The sequence below is a fragment of the Peromyscus maniculatus genome, chromosome 1 (assembly GCF_049852395.1).
Source record: "Peromyscus maniculatus bairdii isolate BWxNUB_F1_BW_parent chromosome 1, HU_Pman_BW_mat_3.1, whole genome shotgun sequence".
Taxonomy (NCBI): domain Eukaryota; kingdom Metazoa; phylum Chordata; class Mammalia; order Rodentia; family Cricetidae; genus Peromyscus; species Peromyscus maniculatus.
The window spans coordinates 156,287,828-156,311,359 of NC_134852.1; the positions used below are offsets into that span (position 1 = coordinate 156,287,828).

The window sequence follows — 23,532 nt, forward strand, 5'->3', positions numbered from 1 at the left end:
TGAGCAGCTACCATGGCAGTTACTGTTTTCTACACGACCTTGCATGTGCAGGCAGCTCTTATACTTTCTCATGCTTGCACTTACTGAATATTTTCCACGAACTCATTTATAGTTGAAGACACTTACTATAAGAAATGAACCAATTCAACCTCAACAGTATAATAAATGTGCATGACACAGAATTTGTTTGGGGAGGAATCTGTCTATCTATAGTGTGTTCTTAGTGAAAGAGTGGAAGAAGGATAAAATATAAGAGGAGCCAGAATTTAAAAACAAAAAACAAAAAAACAAAAAAACACAGCCAGGCGGTGGTGGTGCACACCTTTAATCCCAGCACTCAAGAGGTAGAGCTAACTCACAGATCTCTATGAGTTCGAGGTCAGCCTGGTCTACAGAGTGAGATCCAGGACAGGCACCAAAACTACACAGAGAAACCCTGTCTCAAAAAACCAAAACAAACCAAAACAAAAACAGACAAAAATGAGGAATATTTTCACAGCAAGCTGGCCAGCATTTCTATAAATATTCATTTATTTTACATTTTGGGGTATGTATGCATGCACACACAGAGTTCAGAGGATAACCTGCAGGTGCTTGCTCTCTCCTATCTGATGATAGAACTCAAACTGTCAAGCATGGTGCATGGGGTTATCTGCTAAGCCATCTCACTTGCCTCAGGATCATTCCTAAGCTTGCACAAGCGCTCAGTGCAAACCAGTGACACAGAAACCTACTAAAGCTGTTCTGAAGATCTGAACAGGGCACTCATTCATGAAGTGGTGTTCATTAGGGATGAGTGGATAAACAAATGTATAGAAACATACAATGGGATATAACATACTTAAAAAGGAAATAAATTTTGAAATATGCTACACTGCAAATGAACCGTGCTGCAATGAGGCTTCAAGCCAGTCACAAAGCACAACTGTATTCCACTCACATGAGGCACTCAGAGCTGCTGCTAGTGGCAGTGGAGAAGAATGGGGAGCCTCACCTCACTTGGAAAGGTGAGGATTCTGGAGCTGTATGGTGCTGATGGTTGCATTATGTGTCAATGTATTTAATCTCTTCCTAGCAGTAAGTGAAGAGTTGAAGAAACTGAAAACAATTCCTCCTACATCTATAAGAAAATGAGGTCAGAGCAAACTACTGCTCCCCAGAAAAGTGGAGAGGCAGTAAAGCAGATACAAAGGATCACAACTAACCATCAGAGAAAGATAAACAAATATGAACACTATAATGAAGCAGGCGGATCTCTGTGAGTTCGAGGCCAGTCTGGTCTACAAAGTGAGTTCCAGGAAAGGCACAAAACTACACAGAGAAACCCTGTCTTGAAAAGCCAAAAAAAAAAAAAGAAAAAGAAAAAGAAAAAGAAAAGAAAAGAAAGAAAACTATATGAACTATCGAGGCCTGGTGTGCACAGCTGTAAGGATTAAAAATTCCTGAAGGGTCACTGTGATGGGGGGTTTGACTAGGTCCTGAGAGTGAATACCACTCTCTCTAACTCTGCCAGGATGGGGATAGGAGCCATCTGAAATGTGTTTCTAGGGATACAGACTAACCAACTAACTAAGACTGACTAACTAGTCCCAAGGACTACAGAATGAGTCCCAGTTCCCTATAACTTACACTGATAAAAGCCCAAGATTCAGTTAAGTTCTTTTACCCAGCACATCATGTCCACCTTTCAACAAAAACAATCACAGAGCATACTACAAAAGGGAGAAGAAAAAAAGTCACAGGACTGAACCTGTCTCAGAACTACAGTCAAGCATGAAAAGAATGATGAAATTAAAAGACCAGAAAAATGTTAAGTCCATGATTAATTTGCTAGGGATTTAGTAGAAAATGGTAGACAGCATGCAGGAGCAGAATGAAATGTCAGCAGGAGAAAGGAAACTCTGAAAACTAAGCAGTGGTGGTGCACACCTTTAATCCCAGCCCTCAGGAAGCAGAGACAGGCAGATCTCGGTGAGTCTGAGGCCAGCTGGAGGATTCCAGGACTACACAGAGAAACCATGTCTCAAAAAACAAAAACATTACAAAGAAATACCGGTGCTGCACACCTCCTGACACTCTGGAAGTGGACACCGAAGGATAAGAAAATGACCAGGACAGGATCAAGGTTCCTCCTGCTGCCATCTGTGATTCACAGCATTGCTCCTGCTAGGATCAACCCCTGGAAAAAGAGCCAACAGTGGAAAGAGGCCAGCACTAGAATGCACAGAGCCTGCTGCTGCAATGTCACAAATAAGCTCCATCACTAGCTCTGGTACCACTTTTGTTCCAGATTATCTTTTTAAAATTTGTTAGTCAAGGAGGGGGTAAGGAGAAAACCTTTTAATGGAAAGAAATATGATTTTGTATAGAAACTACAAAACTTTACTTTAAAAGCCATAACCAGGGAGATAGTTCTGTTGGTAAAGTCCTTGCTACACAAACATGAGGCTGAGTATGATACAGCACCCTTGTATCATAAAAGCTAGATGTGGTCGATTGTGCCTATAAACGGAAGTGGAGACAGTGATCTCTGCAGCTCACTAGCCAGTCAGTTCAGCTTAACTGAAGTATCAAAAAAACAAGCATGGTGGCCAGGCTTGGTGACACACATCTTTAATACCAGCACTCAAGAGACAGAGGCAGGTGGATTTCTTTGAATTCAAAGCCAGCCAGAGGTACAAAATAAGGCCCTGTCAAGAAAAGGAAAAAAAAAAAAAGAGAGAAGAGGAGACCAGCCAGAGCTATAAAGTGAGAATCTGTCTCAAAAAAAAAACCAAACCAAAAATAAATAAATAAAAAACATGGTAGACAGCACCTGGGTAAAGACCCCAATCTGTGTGTGGATAGCAACCTCCACAAACAGATACACATACACACAAATAAATGAAAGGAGAGTGACAGGACCATCCATCCTTGTCATCTGTTGGGAAAAGCAGGACTCCTCTTTGTGTCCCTCATAAAGACCTGCCTCATGTCTTACTCCAACTGTATGCACAGCCCTTCTCTGGAGTGTTCTGGTGTTCTGTACATGGTCAGAGTCACACACAGATTGAATTGTTTTGTTTTGTTTTGCTGGTTTTGAGACAGGGTTTCTCTGTGTTGCCCAAGCTGTCCTGGAACTCCCTCTGCCTCTGCTCCCAAGTGCTGGGATTAAAGGTATGTGTCCCACCACGGTCTGGCTTCAGCCTTCTTTCTTATAGAATCCAGGACCAACATCCCAAGAATGGCACTACCCACAATAGGTTGGGCCCTCCCTCATCAGTTACTAATTAAGAAAATGCCCTACAGGCTTACCTACAGCCAATCAGTGGAAAAGTGCTGAGGGCCCAATGAAGACCTAAAGACTGCAAAGCAGCTGGCATTCTTTCTTACCTACCAAATACATAGCATATGGAAACATGGCTGAAACATCATGTTACAAATCTACACTCAGGGAGGAGACTCCCAATAAAGAACCAGCAGACTTGAAGAACTGAAGAGAATTTATTAAAAACCATGATGAAAGTTGGGGATACAGCTCAGCCCTAGAGTGCTCACTTAGTGTGTGAGGACCCAAGCTATTCTCCAGCACAGGGGGCAGCAAGGGTGAAAGAAATTCAAGTCAGTCAAAAAAAAAAGTTTTGCAGGGCGTGGTGGTGCATGCCTTTAATCCCAGCACTCAGGAAGCAGAGGCAGGTGCATCCCCGAGGTCGAGGCCAGCCTGGTCTACAGAACAAGCTTCAGGTTGGTCAGGGCTATACAAGGAAACCCTGTCTCAAGAAACCAAAAGGAAAAGAAAAAAGGAAATTCAAGTTAGTCAATGAATGAAATTCAGGATGGACTAAGCTGGATCATTAAGAACAAAGATGGAACTGAAAAAAATAACCAGACGGTGACACAGATAAAAACACAGAAGACAGAGCATAGAAAACTGAGCGTGTTGGCGCAGCAGCTCACCCTGCACCAACAGAAGCTAGTTTTGGCAAGAGCCTACAATTCCCTTACTCAGGAGGCTGAGGAAGGAGGATCCAGTTTTAGGCTATTTTAAACTACACAAGGAGACCTGTCTCAACCACAAAAAGTCAAGTTCCACTGACCTGTAGAAGTAGTAGTCCTAACAGCCCCAAAATCAAAATGATAAACTTTCCATACAACAGACTTAATAGAAGATCAAAGGAAATACAGGGCTGGGAGATGCCTCAAATAGTGAACTGCTTACCATACAAGTACCAGGACCCAAGTTCAAATCCCCAGCAAGTACCTATTATCCCACAGCTAGAGAGGTAGACAGGAAGATCCCTGGGGTTGGCAGGCCAGTCAGTATAGCCCAATCAGTAAGTTACAGATTCAGTGAAGACTGTCTCACAATACAAGGTGGGGAAGCAATTGGGAAAGACAGCCAAAGTCAACCTCTGGTGTGTGTGTGTCTCTGTCTCTGTCTCTGTCTCTGTCTCTGTCTCTCTCTCTCTCTCTCTCTCTCACACACACACACACACACACACACACACACACACACACACACACACACGAAAAAGAAGGTACTGGTTCTGATACATAATAAAACATGAGAGAACCTCAATATATGCTAAATGAAGAAGCCAGTCACAAAAGATTATACACAACTACTCACATGAATGTACAGACCACATAGGAGATAATGAAAATAGTCTTCATTTAGACTGGTGATTATTATACAATTCTGTGGGATATTAAAGTCTATTATATAGTTTAGATAATGTTGTATTTTTCATTGTTTGTAAGATCAGGTTTCACAGGGGGCTGGAAGCTCAGGGGTTAAGAGCACTGACTGCTCTTCCAGAGGTCCTGAGTTCAATTCCCAGCAACCACACGGTGCCTCACAACCATCTGTAATGAGATCTGGTGCCCTCTTCTGGCCTGCAGTCATACATGCTGTATAGATAATAAATAAAAAACCTAAAAAAAAATTTTTTTTTTAAAAGATCAGGTTTCACATAGCCCAATGATGGGCTTGAATAATGATCTGAACATGCTTAATCCTCCTGCTTCTACCTGCTAGCATACTAAGCTAATGTTTTTGGTTTGGAGCTGTTTTTTTTTTTAAGACCCCTGAAATGTGGTTCACCAAACGGGTAAATATAAAATGGTCTGACAATCCAAAGAGCCAGCAAGGACCATTTGAAAATGGTTTGCACTACCTCCCAAAATTGAAGCTGGACATTTCCCAACAGCCTCAACTCTCCAGTCTGTGCCCCAGAGACACGCTTTTGCAATTTTGTCAAAACTGTTGACAGCAACTTTCTCTTACTGGAAACAATCCTATTTTCCGACAACAGAACAAAGAATAAAATGCAACACATTCAATCTGAAACGTAACACGGGCAAAGTGGAACGAACTTCAGCTGCGCATGACTGTGGCCACCCGTCACTAGCTGCCTTCCTTAGCTCTAATGTAGTCCACAGCCCCTGTTAAGGAAGCACTGTGCTGTCACCTCTCAATGCACACCCCCCACAAAGGCCACTAAGTGGCTAGCCTGTTCACATTCCAACTTCATCCTTTCACCTCTCTTCACACCCTACCTACCAACTCATTCTCACTTCCCTTTCCCTGGGGAGAAGAGGACCTTAAAGAAAATATCCATATGCTCTCACTGTCCACCCCGCCCCCCCCCCCATTGCACTCTACCCTCTCGCACCAAGGAGGAGCAAAGAGGGCCTGCTCTCCATGTAAACACAGCCCAGTGCTGCCTGCCCAAGACTTGGGGATGGGATGGGCCTGCGGAGAGAGAGTACTGACTCTCCTGCTTCACCAAACTGTTCCTCTTGCACAGGGGCACTCCAGGCACACTGTGGTTGTCTGATTGAGAATGGGTCCCCACAGGCTAAGTGTTTGAACACTTGGTCCCCAGTTGGTGGAACTGTTTAGGAAAAAGTAGGTGTGGCTTTGGAGGAGGTATGTTTTGAGGTTTCAAAAAGACTCCAGCCATTCACAGTGTGCTTTCTGTGTGTGGATCTGGATATGAGCCCTCAGCTACTGCTAGTGCCATGCCTGCCTGTCCATGGCCATGCTTCCCATCACGATGGTAATGGACTCCTATCCCAGAAACTGGAAGCCCCAAATAAACTCTTCCTTCTAAGTTGCCTTGGTCATGTTGTTTTATCACACCAATAGAAAAGTTAACTAATTCACACACTAAAGCACCTAAGGCACCCCAATGTCCTAATTTACACATTTTAGTAAACTCTTACTCATCCATGCCTTCTACCCCAGACAAGTCCCCAAGAGAGAGCACTGTCTACTCTCTGTCCATCCAGGTTTCTCACACTTCCTTGTTCATCAAGATCACTCATAACTTCTATGCCACCAAAGCCAGGAGTTATCTTAAGCTCTCATCATGCTTGACCTTAAAAGCTTCAGCATTCAAGGCAGGTTCCCACCAGCCTTCACAACAGCATTTTCCCTCACCTTCACAGTCACCAACCTTGCCTGGTTCCTTCTTCCAGTGTACTTGCTCAACATACCCTCAATGCCATCTAACCACGGAGGCCTCACACTGCTGCCCTTTCTCTCCTCTAAACTCTAAATGCTGTGCGCTCTCTGAAAGTGTCCCAACTGAACAAGCCCAAATTCACCTCCTGATTGATGTAGCCTTTACAACCTGTTCCTGCAGTCTTTCTCTTCCTGCAGTAAGCAAAAGCCCCTACGGTCAGCTTTTACTTCTCGTACACCCATATCCAGTTGGCCAGCAAATCGCATCTGCTCTCGCTCCAAGAAGGATCCATATTCCAATCACTTCTCAATACCACTCCTGGTCCCCTTCAGCCCAAGCTGCCATGACTGCTTTGCTGGATCACTGCCATCACCTTCTAAAGCCTCTCCTGCCAGCTGCACAGGGACAGCTATTCTTAACTTAGCTGCAGTGGGGGGACCTTTCAGAAACCAGACCATGTCATACCTCTGGCTCAAAACAGACCTACTTTACCACTCCCTCAGGGCTCTTCCCTCCAATACAACAGGCACATCCCATTTCATAGCACTTCATGTATGCTGGACTCTCTACCTACATATATATAATAATGCTCCCACATACCCATGGCCTCTTGCCTTGACCTTTCACCTTCTAGGCAAAGGCCCTTCACAGGTAGCTCTAATCTGAGCACACTGCCTTTCAGTCTGGAAACAGACCACCCCTTTCCTCTTTTGCTGGCTCCTATCAGTATTCAGATGGCTACTATACCATTTACTATCTATAACTGTCTTCCTGACACTAAAATCGTGCACTGCAAGAGGATAGGAACATGCTTCTGCTCTGCTCATTACTAAGACAGTAAGTACTTAAGCATTTGGAAAACAAAATGGCTCTTAGGAACAATGTTAAAAAAGAGACTTCATAGAATAAAAAATTCAACTTATACAGTTTACTGACATGCAAAAATTATGTCACATTATTTTAGGAGACATTCACAGATGGCAACACAGAAGTAAAGGAATAAAATGCCTTGAGAAGGTCAGAGAGAAGAAGGTGGTCAGAGAGGTCACACAGGACCAAAGGTAGTGGCAATACTTTCTGAAACTGGCTAGTGCCAGTATAACTTTGTTATTTGTACCCATCATGATACACACTCTCTGAATGAACTTGTTAGACTTAAAACAAAAACTAGATGTGAATAGATAACCTAGCCCACCACTTATCTTCAAAGCAAAACTCTTCAGGCATACAGCCACCTTTGCTAGACACATTTTGACTAGGGATGTTTTCATACACAACAGCTGAGAAGCTGCAGAAAGTAAAATACTTGCCAACTGACCCTTTATAGAAAAACAGAACTATGAAATCCGAATGTAAAATTTGTAAAGAAAATGAGTATAAAAGCCAAAGACTGCATCATCATCTGTCCATGACGAAAAGCATACAGCTCAGCAGGCAGCGGTGGCCCACACCTTTAATCCCAGCACTCGAGAGGCAGAGACAGGCGGATCTCTGTGAGTTCAAGGCCAGCCTGGTCTACAAAGCGAGTTCCAAGACGGCCATGGCTACATAGAGAAACACTGTCTCAAAAGGAAAGAAATCACACTCCAAAACCTCAAATTTATGTTCTCGACTTCAGCTAGAGGAATGATATTACATTTATATGCATGTTTACCTACATGTAAAATAAGCATGTAACAATCATAATTTAAGGGGGGAAATACTCCAAAATTTCCCTCGACATAAATGTCCACCAGTCAGAACTCTAGAGTCTCTGGTTGACAAGATCACACATCTCCCCTTAGGGCTCTCACTGGCCTCAAAGAGCTGTTTCTGTACACAGCTCTACTGTCAGAAAGAATAGTGACCAGAAAGGCACAAGTGTGACTACACTTAGGCACTGTACTGAAGTCAACACTATTCATTCATAGGGAGAAGACGACCAGTACTAGAGTCACAGCTGGAAAACTGCATGTGCCAGACTCAAGGCTTGTGCACTCGTGACCACAATATATTCTCAACTGAGGACAAATGTCAAGTCCTGCATGAGAAGCATATTATAACACATGGCAGGTGCCAAATGCAGAGGTGCTGAAACCCTGATTACATCAATCAGAAAGGCCTGTAACTCAGCTACTTAAGAGGCTAAGGCAGGAGTGTTACAAGTTTGAGGCCAGCATGGGCTTCACAGCAAGATCCTGCCTAAATGAATAACAAGTATTTTAGTCCAGAATATGTTATCTTCAAGAAACACCTAATTGCTGCCTGGCCTTCTGGCCAAGACCAAGAGCACTAAGCACTCTTTAAAAAGTCAGCACCAACTAGCTGTAAGGTGTAAGTAATCAAAAGCCTCCACTGGGGCAAATCCAGCTCTGCCAAGCTCATGATACACAGATGTCCCAGTTAAAGCATAAAAGTAGAAGCCTCTACATGCTTACTCAATTGCTCTCTTAATAACCACTCCAACTAGTACCCAGATGTCAGTCTCTAAGCTCTCAAAACCTGAAGTACACTCACTGATCACTGTTCTAACTGGTAACTATCTCCCTTTCCAACAAAAGAGAAAGGACTTTTTATAAAAAAAAAAAAATTATTTATTTATTTTTATTTAATATGCATTGGTATTTGCCTGCATGTATTTCTGTGTGAGGGTATCAGATCTTGGAGTTACAGTTGTGAGCTGCCATGTGGGTGCTGGGAATTGAACCTGGGTCCTCTGGGAGAGCAACCAGTGCTCTTAACTGCTGAGCCATCTCTAAAGCCCGGGAAAGGACTTTCTCAAAAACTGACCAAGGGTGCTTGCTTTGGCAGCACATATGCTAAAACTGGAACACTACAGTAACCATTCTGGCCCCTGTGAAATATTCCATATTTCCAGACTATGGCTCCAAATCCTGACACCATCAGAGTGAGCAAAAGTTGAGGAAGAGGAAAGAGAGAAAGTAATTCAGCAGCGCACAGCCCGATTCCTGTCAGAGGATGATTTTGGAGTTACTTGGGTGGGTGGGAAGCCTTTGCAAAACTAGTGCCCCACGGAGATAAAGCTGAGACCCAGATCATAAAGGACTTGACTAAAGTCTCGGTGAAAGAGAAGCTAAAACTGCTGAGAAAAGAATTACCAGAGCTCTCGGAGCTGACAAAAGACCTGAAAGGCAAGTGGACAGAAGTGAAGGATGTGTTAGAGCCACTGTAACAGTTGTGGAGAAAGGGACCATTCTATCTGGAGAAGGAAGCGGATACGTGGTGATGAAGTATAACCTCTATTTCAACTACTGTCCCAACGTAAGTTATTTCATCTTGGAAGCCGTGAAGGGACTTTTGTCATAGAAAGGCTTGTTATCTACAGAAATCTGATCAACAACCTATCAGTTGTGGATCAACCTGACACTTGTGGCAACAACTGTCCTCTGAAATCCATCACCTACACACATGTTGCTGTAAACAAAGAACTGAATCCAAAAAGCAAAAAATAACCAAAACCAAGCCAAAGTCTGTTTTACAGATTGCTGCTGCTGCTGCTGATCTATCTGATGATCCTAGTTCTGATGAAGCTGCACTAACGCTGTAAGGCCAAAGTTGAAGAGAAGAAAACAGCGCTGAAGAAAAGGATCTCAACTATCAAAATTCAAAGAGAGCCATTACCTACCAGATTGCTGAAAACGGGGGATTACACCTAGAACAGAAAACTAACAGAAATCCCAGAGTAAATAGGGAAAAGTTCAGAAGAGCCAAAATTCAAAGATGAAGCTAGATTCGTGAAGTTCATCGAAAAGAGCAATGGTATAGTGGTGGTGAACTATCTGGCATTTGTGCTTGAGTTAAAAAGTGTATTAAGCTTAAAGCTGCTCCTTAGCCTAGTTTTTGGTAATTACTACAGATCAATGAAAGCATTTTAAACTTCGAGGCCAAACGGTCTACAGAATGAGTTCCAGGACAGCCAGAGAGAAACCCTGTCTCCCCCGCTCCACTTCCAAAAAAAATTTTTTTTTTTTTGGTTTTTCGAGACAGGATTTCTCTGTGTAGCTTTGCGCCTTTCCTGAAACTCACTTGGTAGCCCAGGCTGGCCTCGAACTCACAGAGATCCACCTGCCTCTGCCTCCTGAGTGCTGGGATTAAAGGTGTGTGCCACCACCGCCCGGCTCAAAAAAAGTATTTTAAACACCAACAACAACCAAAAAAAAAAAAAAAAAAACCTAAAAATGTTTAAAAAAGAACAAAACTCCTCTTCCATTTTCTTCCTTTGTTGTGTAAGGGGAGAGACAAGCAAGGTGCCAAGGCACGTGTTTGGAGGTAAGAGGACAACTTGCTGCAGTTAAGTTTTTTCCTTCCACTGTGAGTCCTGAAGAGCAAACTTGGGATGAGGCTTGTCAGCAAGTGCTTTTACCACTGAGCCACCCCACTGGATCCCATTACAAGGACCGTGTATTAGCACGTTTATTAGCAAGAACCTACAGGAATTTGGCAAGCTGGGGCAGGAGCCTTTAACTTTATCAACTTTAAGGCTAACCTGGGCCACAGCACAAGTCCCTGTATCAAAATGGGGGAGAGGGGACAATAACAGAGACAGAAAAGACAAAGGGGGAGAAACAACATACAGAATCTAGGGGAAGACTGGATGGGTCTGGAAGCAGGGAGTTGAGTGTTTAGAGCACTAAGTATCCATCTTGTTATCACACAGCTTGCTTCACCAGCATGGAAAGGCCAGTGGTCCTTTTTAAGCCACCTAAATCAAGGAGACTTATTAAAGTAACAATTTTGAGAAACAGAAATGTAACATTTTTATTTTTTTTCTTGGTAGCCCTGGGGACTCAAACCTAGGGCCAAAAGCATGCTAGGCAAAAGTCCTTTTTAAATATTTACTTTATGTGTATACGTGCCTGTAGAGGTCAAAAGAGGACACGGGATCTCCATCTGGAGTTAAAAAGTAGTTGTGAGTGCTAGGAACTGAACCCAGGCCCTCTGCAAGAGCAGTCAATGCTCTAAACTACTGAACCACTCCCATCCTCCAATTTAAGATGGTCTTGGTAAATTGTCCAGGCAGGCTTTGAACTTGCTATCTTCCTACCTCAACTTCCCTGGTAGCTGGGTACAAACCTATACCACCAGGTCTATTTGCTTGTTTACAAGACTTCTGGCAACCTCAGCTAACCAAAGTTAAACAAGTAAGCCAGTCAACCAACAGCAGGCTTATACCTAGACCTTGGGGGAGGGGGAGAGATGGGGATGTCTTTCTGTATGCTGTGAGTATGTGTTGCTTTGATTGGTTGATAAATAAAGCTGCACTAGCCTATGGCAAGGCAGCTTAGAGGCAGGTGAGAAATCCAAGCCAATATACGAGAAAAGAAAGGAGAGGAGAGAGAACCCAGCTGCCACTGAAGAAGAAACAAGATGTCAGCAGACTGGTAACGCCACAGCCATGTGGCACAACATAGATTAATAGAAATGGGTTAATTTAGGATGAAAGAGCTAGTTAGCAAAAAACTTAAGCCATAGGCCATACAGTTTGTAAATAATATTAAGCCTCTGAATTTTAAGTGGCTGAGGGACCTCGGGTCCAGGGACTGCAGCCTGGGCAAGACCTGAAAAACCTTCCATCTACAATACATTGCTGGGATACTTTCTGCATCTTTAAAACCTCTCTAGATTACTTAAATGAAGGAATGAAGGAAAAAATGAGGTACTCTGCATGTTCAATACAGATGCAGACCTGACCAGCAACCATCCAAAAGCTAGGACACAAACCACAAAAGCAGCATTCAAAGCACTAAAGTGGCAGACACTGAAAATCTGTGAAGTGTCTAGTGGCCACAGCAGAGCATATCCACATTCACATTTATTACAGGGACTCAGTGAAGTGCTCTATACCTGTGGCAAATTCAAATTTGGCTTTTTAGACCTTTCTGGAATTTAATACATTCAGTCCATGCTGTGTGAACCCACAGATAAGGAGCCCAAAGATAAAGAGGGCTCAGTATACAATACTAACAAGCTTTGTTAACTCTCTTTGTAATTGCCAACTCTAGACTGCAGGTCCTTAAGGGCTGTTCATCAATGAATCCCTAATGTATTTCTGACAAAGGACACATTCAATTAGTACAGCTGCTGATCAAAAACGCATGAAAGACTGGGGGCTGGAGAGATGGCTCAGTGGTTAAGAGCATTTATGACTTTTGTAGATGACCTGGGTTTAGTTCCCAACACTCACACAGTTGCTCACAAATGCCTGTAACTGCAGTTCTAAGGGATCCAATGGCCTCTGCAGGCACAGCATGCACATGGTACACATACATACATGCAGGCAAACACTCATGCATAAAATAAAATGAATCTAAAAATTATTTAGGACGATTAGAAGTAGATGGAGGTAGACATGGTGGCTCACGACTATAATCTTAGCACTTGAAAGGTAGAGACAGGAGGATGACAAGTTCAATGCTAGCCTGGGTTACATTGTAAGACCCTGTCTCTAAACAGGCAGCGGGGTGTTAACAGATGATGGGAACAGTACAGTGGTTGTTAAGTGTTGTAGGTGGCCTGACTGTAGTCCTTAGCACAACTACAACCACAGGCTGAGGTTCCGGACAGGTCAGTCAGAAAGCATCTCCATGACTCCTATCTTATAATGTGTGCAGAGAGTACCATTTAGTGCTGAATTTATAGTTTTCCTAACGCTCCTCAATTTAACCACTCACATTATACCAACTTTAAGTACAGGCAAAGACCTCTGTTCCTCCCTTTACCACCACAGCATATCTCTCCAGGAAGAAAGACATTCCTCCACCTGCATCAGAGTACAGGACACAGACAATTCCTTTCCAGCTGAGCATAGGCACTAAAAGAAGAGCATACCATATGCTCCTTCCACTCTACCCTCAAAGGACAGAACTGGGTAAACTGACCCAGGGCTAACTCTCTGGGGAAAGGCTTTCATTTTAAAAAAGAAAGGGGTGGGGGTGGAGATCTAAAAACAAAACTGACAGTTGGTCAACAAGATGATGGTGCCAGGTGGTGGTGGCACACGCCTTTAATCCCAGCACTTGGGAGGCAGAGCCAGGTGGATCTTTGTGAGTTCGAGACCAGCCTGGTCTACAGAGCAAGAGCCAGAACAGGCACCAAAACTACACGGAGAAACCCTGTCTTGGAAAAAAACAAAAACAAAAACAAGATGATGGTAAAAGATTTTTTTAATAATAATAAAATTCACAGTGGTAGTATGCACTGGGACAAATCCTAACTTGGGCGTATCCTAACTTGCTAAGTTTCAAGCTCAATATGACAATGTATTTTCATGAGGTAAAGGGGAAAGTTTCAAAGTTGCATTTGCAAAATATATTATTTCAGAGCTAAATCTTCAGGCATATGACATGACACACAGCTTGTCTTCCTGCCACTAACCAACCAGGCATGCAGGATCCAGGTACACAGACACAGCTCCTAGCCCACAAAGGTCCTGGAATTCAGCCCTTGATCTCCACTCTACAACAGTGTAGGCTCTAAAAGGCAGTGGCACTCCAGTTCCGTCTAAGAGGTTTATGAAGGTACATTCTCGAGCCTGCGAGATGGCCCAGTGGTTAAGAGTGCTTGTCAAAAGCCTGATGACCTGAGTTTGATCCCTGGGACTCACATGATAGAAGGAAAGACCTGACCTGCACAAGCTGTCCTCTGGCACCATGTGTGCTGCAGTGTATGTGCACCTACAATTACACACGAGAGCTCACACATACATAATGAATTATTAAATGAATAGTCTCACGCTGGCAGCAGTGGTGCACGTCTTTAATTCCAGTACTTGGGAGGCAGAGGCAGGTGGATCTGTGAGTTCAAGGCCAGGCTGGTGTACAGATCAAGTTCCAGGACAGCCAGGGCTACACAGAGAAACTCTGTCTTTAAAAAAAAATGAAATAAAAAAAATTAGTCTCGGCCAGGCGGTGGTGGCGCACGCCTTTAATCCCAGCACTCGGGAGGCAGAGCCAGGCGGATCTCTGTGAGTTCGAGGCCAGCCTGGGCTACCAAGTGAGTCCCAGGAAAGGCACAAAGCTACACAGAGAAACCCTGTCTCGAAAAACCAAAAAAAAAAAAAAAAAAAAAAAAAATTAGTCTCAACTCCACCACAAATTTCCAGAGGTAAAGTCCCACATCCATGGTTTTAAAATATCCCAAACGATTGTTATATGTGTTAGTCTATCATGATGTCAGCACCACTGATATTTAGGGTTGAATACTGGCAGGAGGGTGGGAAGGGAGGTGGGTTTAGGATAATCTGTGTACCACAGGAGGTTTAACAGTAGCCTTGACCTCTACCCTCTACAGTACACTGGAGGTGTTAATAAGCCAAAAGAAATGCTTCCTGAGAGGACAAACAGTTGAAAGACCATCACCTAGAGTAAATTTAAAAACCAAATATGGGGTGAAACTAAATGTAAAGCACTTGCACCCCTGACAAATACTGTTCTAAAGAAGACATGTTTACTTGTAACAGCACATTTTTCTATAGGGAACTGACCAAGACTCATCTTAAAGCAGCTAAGCAAACTTCACTTGAAGTCCGAATTTCAGTGCTATCCATTTTCTGAATAACTATAGACTACGCTTAGACACTCAATTACTGCAAACTAGCAAAGCTCCTTTTGTTTATGTGGTTTATGGCTGGTTGTTTTTTGATTAAGTGCAGTTGGTGAGTGGGTTGATATACAATACACAAAAGCTTAAGTCTATTAAAGCAATCAGTGTATTCAAGTCTACTTAAGATTGAGTTTATCAAAACACTCTTCCCCAGTGCATAAGCCAATCCAAGTCATAAGCAACTATCACCCATAAGACAAGTACCATGAAGAAGGCACAAGGTAGACATTAAAAAGCTGATTTCAGGTATGACTGAATGAGTGAAAGACACTTTGTTAAATTTTCTAGACTCCCTAGCCAAACACAGTCAAGTGCGGAATAGGTCCCAAAGCACCCATACACAACAGCTACTCCCAGACTACATACTGAGGACACCTTCTCCAAAGTGGTTGGGACTACAATTTCAGTTTCAGATTTTGGAGTGTTGGCAGACTTTACCAGGCTGACATCCCTAATACAAACTGCTACACAATCTGAAAGTCTGATGCTGAAAAGCCATCAGGTTTCATAATGTTTAGACATCAGGTATGTTTAACCTTTGCTGAAGCTATCAAGACTGTAGTTCCAACTGCAGTAACAATGAGAAGAAACCTAAGAAATCAAGTTATTGATTTGGGGTAACCGCACAGAAGCAGCACCTAGAAGCAGCAGAGCAACAGTGCTGTTTAGGCTCCTGGGGTATTTTCTATATATAAGTACTGGTTTAGACAAAACACTCTCAAGTGTCACGACTCGTCGCTCTAGCACATGTAGGTGATTTCATGAATTTTCAACCTCTCTTCTCACAGAAAAATTAAAATAACTTCCAGTTCATTTTTTTTCCAGCCCACCTGATCCTTAAACACATGGCTTTCCTAATTGTACCTAAACATTTAAAAGTTAATTTTAAACTAGGTGTGGTGGTACGTAACTCTACTCATAGTGCTTGTGAGGTAGAGGCAGGAAGATCAAAAATTTAAGGCCATCCTTAGCTGAATAGAAAGGTCAAGAACATCTTAAGCTACAGGAGACCCTATCATCTCAAAAAATATGAGCCAAACCCAAAAATAATGAGCCAGGTGTAGTGGTGCATGACTTTAATCCCATTACTCAAGAGGTATAAGCAGTCAAGACCTCTGGCTATATAGTGAGACCCTGCCTCAAAAATAAAATAAAAGATCAAGTTGAATTTGATAATTATGATCACTGCTGAACTGATTCTATGTGCCAAGCATGGTTTTAGCTGCTTTGTGCTAACTTACTCAGTTACAGGTCTAACGTGTACATCTGCTGGGACAAACTTATGAAACAGAGTTGTTTTCCCAGGTCACAGGGGCAGCAAAGATGAGTAATTTGCCCAAGGTCACAAGGCTAGAAAGTGGCAAATGGCCCAAAATAAAGTCCAACCACCATTGATACGGGGATCTTGCATCCTGCTACTTAAAGGCATATTTTAGCGGTAGGAAATCTGAAGTCCCTTTCTCACTGGCTGCCTCATCTGCAACATGACCTTGAGGACAAAAACCAAAGTAAACTTCACTTAAGAAAGTGAAACAGTATCCATATTAACAAGTGCTGTGATGAAACCTGTCTAAATGCCCCTCTTCCCGCCCCGGAAAGCAAAACATAAACAAAGCTCTGACCCATCCTCAAGAGTCTACATCAGGTAGGGGGAAATGACAGTAGGTCGTGCAGTAGAAAAGTCCAGGCAAACAACTAATCAGACCACTCATTCTGTCCCACCTACAACTTCAAGTCCAAGTTCTAAGAAAAGGCAACGGGATTGGGAGGAAAAAAACCTCCCAGTTAACAGTGAACCGAGCTTCTTTAACAGAGAAGTCCTTGAAGCCACAAAGATAAGCCCTCACCCCAACTCCAAAACACCAAGGAGTCTCAAGTGCCCCAGTCTGGGTATAAGAGATCCAACGGCGGGGGCTGAGGATTCACCGCGATGGCCCCGGGAGACTCGGAACTGGGTTTTGTGTATTCCGATGACTCTGTGGCTAATGCCCAGAAACCCACAAAACTTGTTCCTCCGAGGACAAGAGTCCAACAAAGGCATTCGCGAAGGTCTCCGACAAGTTGACAAGCTCCGGGAGATCCCGAGAAGTCGCTGGCAAGGCCCCGGGGCGGGAGCCTGGGAGCTCGTCCCGGACCCCCGACTTGGCTAGGGTGCTCCTCGCCTCGCCCGGGCTCCCGCCTAGCCAAGCCCGGAGAGTCACTTCGGCGTCCAAAGTTCGCCGGCGGCTCGGCTGGCTGCCAACGCGCGGTCAGGCTGACAGGAGCTGGGGACTCGGTCCCGGCCAGGACTGGACGCCGCCTCCCGGGCCGCCAAGGCAGCCGATTCCGGGGGGGAGGGGAGAGGGGCCGGGACGCTCCCTCCCCACGCCGCCCGGACCCGACCACCGCCCCCGTCGGTCGGCCGCCCGCCCGCGCGGCCCACGCACCCCGCGCCGCCGCCGCCTCCCCCGAGTTACCTGGAGGCGCCCACGACCCGCAGCGAGTCACGCTCAGGCGGGAAAAGGGCTTACCGACACCATCAGCGAAGCGCCCAAAATGGCGGACGTATCAAGCAGGCCTTGAGTTACCCCCGCCCTCCCTCTGGCCGCCTCTCAGCCAATCACGGGCAAGACTCCGCCCCCTTCCCGAAGATAATTGGCCTGCTTCTCCCGCCCCCCACGGCCCATTGGCCCTCCCAGCGGCTTCCTGGCCTCCACTCCGATTGGCTCGCGGCCCTTGTCAGTCAAGCGCAAGAGGCGCATTCTTTTTCCCATGGTCTTGACGCATCCGGAACCTCTAGGACCCCGGTGTCTGAGAAAAAAGTCAGAAATTGGGAGAAGCTTGGGCTAGGTCTCTCTACGCCGTAGCAACAGCACTGCCTCGCGTGACGGACGCTTTGGACCACCAATCTGCGTAGTCAATGCATTTTAAAACAAATGAGCCAAACCAATCCCGGCTGTGTAGCTTTAGGTGCGAGGGAACCAATGGGATAGCACAATGACAACAGGCTGTGGGGCAACGGCCGCGGGTGAAACCGGTGATGACGTGAATCACAACAAGACTTATGGCGGAAACTAGTCATGGCTGGGGAATTAGCTCAAATGGTAGAGCGCTCGCTTAGCATGTGAGAGGTAGCGGGATCGATGCCCGCATTCTCCATCGTGCAATTTTATGACAGATCGTCTGTTTAAATTAATCACTTCATGCACACTAAAGGGACAACCCTAAAAAATGGGATTAAAGTCGAGATCCCGTTAATACGAAACAGACTCTTAGAAGAAAGGGTCAAGTTTGTACCTTTTGTCAAAGAGAAGAATTTACACATGAATTTCTTCCAAATGCTAGTGTCACACCAATTGTACCGTACATTTGTCCCGCCCCAGATCTAAGGTCCTGGACCTCAGAATCTCCACTTGCAAGCCCCTTTGAACAGCCCTCACTTCCCACTGTGATAGCTAATTCCAGTTGTCAGTTCTGGGGCTGTATAAAAAGGAGAAATTGGGCTAAACATAAGTATTCATTCCTCTGTACCAACTGGCTGGCTGTGCTGTGACCTGCAGACTTCTGAACCTGCTGCCTGACTTCTCTGCCATAATGGCCAGTATGCTGGAACTGAGACAAAATGGACGCTTTCTCCCTAAAGTTGATTTTGTCAGAATGCTTTATCGCAGCAGGATAAGGTACTACAGAAAGGTACTAAGATGCTCCTCTTATACCCCTGTGAATAACATTCCCTGTTCAGAGTGGACGGGACAGAAGTTCAGGGGCACTGCATCTGGCCACCAAGGTCAACAAGGTCTCCCACTTGGAAGCCTTTCATGAAGCAGGCCTTCCCATGCCATTTGGAAAATAGGAGATGATCAAACTGAGGGGCAGACTCTCCTGGGAAGGCAGTATGTCATAAGACAGGACAGAGCTCTAGATCCCTAGGGTGTTGGTGGCAGGGAGAAGCAGGGTATCACAGAGACCCCAGGGTGAGGCTTTGGAGCTTCAAAGGCAGGAATGGCCCGGGAATGATGAGAGACTGGGTAGCAGAGGTGGCTGAGTCACACAGCCTGGAGTGACAGTGCTCAGATGGGCTGTCTGTATCTCTCCTCCAGCAGTAACCACAGTGGTCTGACCTGTCCGGGAGTCACTAAAGCTCAGAGAGCACAGAATGTGTCTCCTCGGTATCTTCTCTAGGCTGCCTCTAGGCATCCATCCCCTGGGAGGAATAACTAAGCCTAGTCCTGGACTGGAGGAGACAGGACCTGCCTTCTCTGGCACTCAGTGCTTTTCCCAGGTTCAGAATCTCTGGCCCTCCATCCCTGTCTTTTGCACAGAGCCCAGCTGGCCTGAGCCCTCCACCTCCCTGACTCTGGCTCTAAGCTCCATGACCAGGGGAGCAAGAGAGGGTTATACAGTTATGCAAACCCACCCTGGCCTCCAGTCCAGGATGATAGCTGAGGCTGGAGGCAGACTGCAGAAAGAGGTTATTATTGCTAGTAAGTCCACAGCAGTGCTATAGTCCCCATTTTACACACTAGCTAACTATGGCCCAGAGATCATTTAGACACCAGAGGCCATAAAGGGGTTGGGTGACCTTGACCAGGTGACCTAACCTCTCTGACTCTCCCGTTCTCAGAAGTACAAGTGATAACATCTACCAGTCTGGGTCACGCCCACCACTCCAGGCACTTAAGGAGTCATCAAACGTTAAACGCTGGATCAGAGAGGCTGGAAGTCTTGCCTGAGGCCACACAACTAGGGACAAACATTGTTAAAACTGTTAAAGACGCAGAAAGCTCAGGGGAGGGCAGCAGTTAAAGGTGGGCCATGGCTGGAAGGGGCAGGCATCTGTGCTTCCTCACTGACCAAACCAACCTCCTGGCACCATGTGGGTGAGTCAGCCAGCCACAGCAAACCAGCATCCTATCATTCATTTGTACTGAAAGCACCTGCTGGCCTCTGCTCCACATCCCCTTCTCCTAGCCTCAGGTGTGTTCCAGGGCATAACATATTACAACTAAGAGATAACCTACCACCTCACCCAGGCCAGGGCAGTTAGCACATAGGTTAGCAGATATGGTGCACTCATTCCTAACCTAGCCAGACATATTGAAGTCAGTGAGGGCTTCCTGGAGGAGGTACCTGATCCTGTAGGCCACCTGACAGCCCTGTAGAGCCATGGACAGGCCTGAAACAGGGGAAGACTTGAACACTTTTCATATGACATGGATTGAGCTCTGCATCTGAAATTTGCAGATTTGATGCATCTCCTCTCCCTCTCTTCCTCTCTCTCCTTTTCCACTCCTCCCCCCAATCCCGTCCCCCATCCCACACTCCTCACCCCACTTCCTTCTGGAATTTAATGGTTCACTTTCCAGTCCATTTTGAAGAACACACATGTAAGGCTTTTTGATAGCATGATCATGAGAAAGTGGAGTGGAATGAACAAGTGACCGTCACTACTTAAACTTTAGAAACAAATCCAAAGCTGCCTGATTTTAATTCTTGAGGTAATAATTTAAAAGCAAACATTTCACAAAGGACATTTCAACATACCTGTCATAGACTGCAATGAGGAGTGCTGCCTCTTTCAATTACAACTTTAAATCGGTTTAGTTCGAACAGAACAAAGACACCCCACTGTCTTTCTGTTCTCTTACCTTCCACTCCTTACTGACACAGACCCAGGGGATGAAATCAGGCCATTACCGCCCTGGCAGAGGACAAGGTCCAGAAGGACCTGGGCTGCTGTCCAGGAGCCTTTCGTCCAGGCTGCTGCTGGTCAGGTCAAGAAATCCTGAGGCTCAAAAGGGGAAACCGGAGTCTCCTAGGGGACCTGAGTGGTCATCCATTTAGCCTGAAGTTCAACTCTTTCCCTCCTGTTTTTACAGTGTGAGGGCTGGGGAAGAACAGGACTTCCCTAAAAGGATGGCTGGTAGCTGCCAAATCTGTAAAAAGGAGACCTCCCCTGGACATGTTGACCCCTCTGTGGCTAGCAGACTTCTGGGGAAGGAAATGAAGGAGACATTTGGGTGGAGAGAGAGAGAGACTGTGCCTTGAGATGGACAACAGACCACGAGCAGGAAACCAGTGAGGGGTCTGGAGGGTGAGACTCCAGCCCCGATCTTTTGAGAGGAGTAAGCAGATTGGAACCTGAGCCCATCAAACTTCCAAAATGCCCAAGACCTGGTCATACAGACTCTGTTTAGCCACTCAAGATGGACACTGCCTCGGTGGCTCAGGGTGGCTGTGGACACACGACAGACCTTAGACACACTCTCATGGAGGAGGGATACTCTGAACAGGTCTGCTGAAGGAGGGGCTATTACCAATAGGAAACTCCTAAGGGCTCAGGAAGGTGTGAGGAAGACAGGGGGAGGTGGCTGTCACCTGAGGGGAGCAGTTGAATAAGGAAGGTAGAAAATGGCAAGTGAATAGAAACAATTCTGGTTCTCAATCACTTTGCACCCAAGCCTTGGTTTCCTCAACATCAAAAGGGGAACACCTGGCTAGGCTGTTACAAAGTTAAATATCCAGGTGAATGTCACCCCTTGTTTATACCACCACAGCTCAGACACCAGTTCCTTCAAAGAACCCTCTTGTCTCAGCGTCCAGATGTTGTCTCCACCCCCCACCCCACCCCCGCAGTCCACACACACACACACACACACACACACACACACACACACACACACACACACACACACACACACCCCGTCCGCCCCCAGATGCAGCACAGTATCAGCATAGGGCCTTCCTCATAGTTTTGAAATGTCTCTCATCTATGGATGGCAAGTACTGGATGGAAGTGCTGCACAACTGTTTTCCTCCAAATTAAAACATCCCTTCTTGGAGGGAGCTCTGGAATATTTGAGACGGACAGGAAACTTACAAGACTCAGAAATAAACAAAACTCACTAGCCTCAGGAGACTCCTGAAATTTACAGGACTCACAAGACCCCTCCCAAAGGTTATACAAACTTAATAACTGGGGAGAGGACTCTCTAACCAGCAGCTGCCTGTAAGTTGAGCTCCAGAGATGCAGTATTAGTGAGTTGTGGCCCATGCTGAGGTGGGCTTTTGAATCACCTCCACTTCTGTGAGTAACCCTAGTAAACTCACTGGTTCACTAGGCAACATGGGTGATGTTTCTTTGGTTCCCATCAATGCCTTATCTGAGATAAAGAGATAATATTCATGTCCTCCTAGGAAAATTCAAAGAATAGGGAGGATCCCTACCATCTGATCAGAGGCTCCCAGAAAGCAGATAAAATAAATGCAGGGCTCTGCATCAGTCTGACCCTGTCTTGATACCTAGTAGGTGATGACTGGACTGGTTCCTGGCTTGCCCAAGCTGACCACACAACGGGAAAAGGGACAGAGATGAGGCCTCTGAGCACCAGCCAACATCCTTAGGCATGCAATAACCCTATTGAGGGAACTAGAACCCTAGCCTACTCTATATGCAGACAGTATTGCCCACAGTACTGGGGGAGGAGGGGACTGCAGAAGGTGACTTGACCCTTCCCTGCTCAGACAGGCTGCCAAGGCCAGCAGCCCAAGTTCTTCCTTTCCCACCCCTTGCCTGACCCTGAGCTGCATGCATAGATGGCAGAAGAAAATCAAGGATGCTTGCTGCCCCTGCCCCCAATGCAGGCATTGTCAGCTCATTCAGAGAGACTAAGCTGGGAGGTGAACTTCAATGAGTGCATTGGGGTGCATGGCCCAACGGAAAAGCCAGCAATTTGCGAGCTTGGGCCCCACAGGCAACTTGGTGGCAGGAGATCCGGCCTTTGGGCATAGGAGTTCAGATGCCCCTCTGCCTTCCGGTCTTTTCAAACTTACACCTGTCCATTATTCTGGGCTCTATTAGGTCACAACCTCTGTACTACCAAGGACCAGCCCTGCCATGGGCCATCTCCTCTGGCATTGTTGCATAGAACCCTTTAGAGGCCCACCAGTAACGGAAGTCAACAAGATCCATTCCCAACTGCCCCTGTCTACAGAGGACCCCAAGACAGGCCTCTACCCCCAGGGCCAAACTCTCCATGGTAGAACCAGCAAGTCAGTCTGCCTGTCACAACCATGCTGGCAATCATCCTGAGGGACTCCTGAGCAGTCATAGGCCAGGGGAGCAACTCTGGTATGTCTCAGTAAAACTTGGTGCCTGCAGTTCCCTAGGCCCCTCTGCTGTGAGCATCCCCCGGTCCGTCCATCCGTCCGTGTCCTGTCCCCCACCCCTACCCCCCTCGCCTCAGCTTCTTTTACCCCTCTCTGCACTTCCACCCCCCTTGGAGTAGGTCAAGGGTTCAATTTCAGGCCTCTGTTGGAAGGCCAGAGACCCCTAGATTTTCCCTTTCAGTTCATACATGGGTGTTGCCACACCCAAAACTGACTGTGGTCCTTTTTGGACCTCTCTCCCACACAACTGAGGTCAAGTTTGAAGCTGATATGACAGGATATTGCCTATCTATCCCCTTTGACCTTCAGGACACTTCAAGAGTCACTCACCCTC

The 23,532-nt window shown here is 45.8% G+C and overlaps 1 protein-coding gene and 1 pseudogene across 26 annotated transcripts in view; one reads left to right on the forward strand and one right to left on the reverse strand.

Moving 5' to 3' along the window:
• The window catches only part of Ppp6r3 (protein phosphatase 6 regulatory subunit 3), a 128,053-nt gene extending 110,161 nt beyond the window's left edge, over window positions 1-17,892 (reverse strand). For 14 of the 26 annotated variants that reach the window (XR_013046487.1, XR_013046469.1, XR_013046458.1 and 11 more), the window contains exon 1: window positions 17,507-17,892. The gene's annotated coding sequence lies outside the window, so the exon portion shown is untranslated. Of the gene's footprint in view, window positions 1-16,897; window positions 17,451-17,506 lie in introns of those variants that run through there. The other 12 variants (XM_076556199.1, XM_076556247.1, XM_076556241.1 and 9 more) reach the window with 7 other exon arrangements.
• Window positions 941-10,281, forward strand: LOC102919283 (something about silencing protein 10-like; annotated as a pseudogene).
• Window positions 17,893-23,532: the final 5,640 nt, after the last annotated feature.